The sequence below is a fragment of the Sinocyclocheilus rhinocerous genome, unplaced genomic scaffold (genome assembly GCF_001515625.1).
Source record: "Sinocyclocheilus rhinocerous isolate Xijiao unplaced genomic scaffold, SAMN03320098_v1.1 scaffold721, whole genome shotgun sequence".
NCBI lineage: Eukaryota > Metazoa > Chordata > Actinopteri > Cypriniformes > Cyprinidae > Sinocyclocheilus > Sinocyclocheilus rhinocerous.
In genome coordinates, this window is record NW_015656165.1 from 208,697 (window position 1) to 208,985 (window position 289).

Below are 289 nucleotides of genomic sequence, written 5' to 3' on the forward strand. Positions count from 1 at the left end.
AATATTTTTCTCTTTTTCGTTCCCCGATACTGATGCAACAGTGGTTTTAAAGGAGGAGGCTGCCCTGGATGATGTAAAAGATGTAACATGCCTTTGCTGTGCTGATGGGGCTTCTTCATGACTACTGACATGATCAATTATGCTAAAGAGATCATGAAAATTGGCAGCGATGTCTGATCTGTATTCATGGACTATGAAACAAACTGTAAGTGTGTCATTTGTAAAAACAAAATGTTAAATGCTTGTTCTGTGTTGTTGTTTAGTAGAAATGGAGTTTACACTCTGTCAT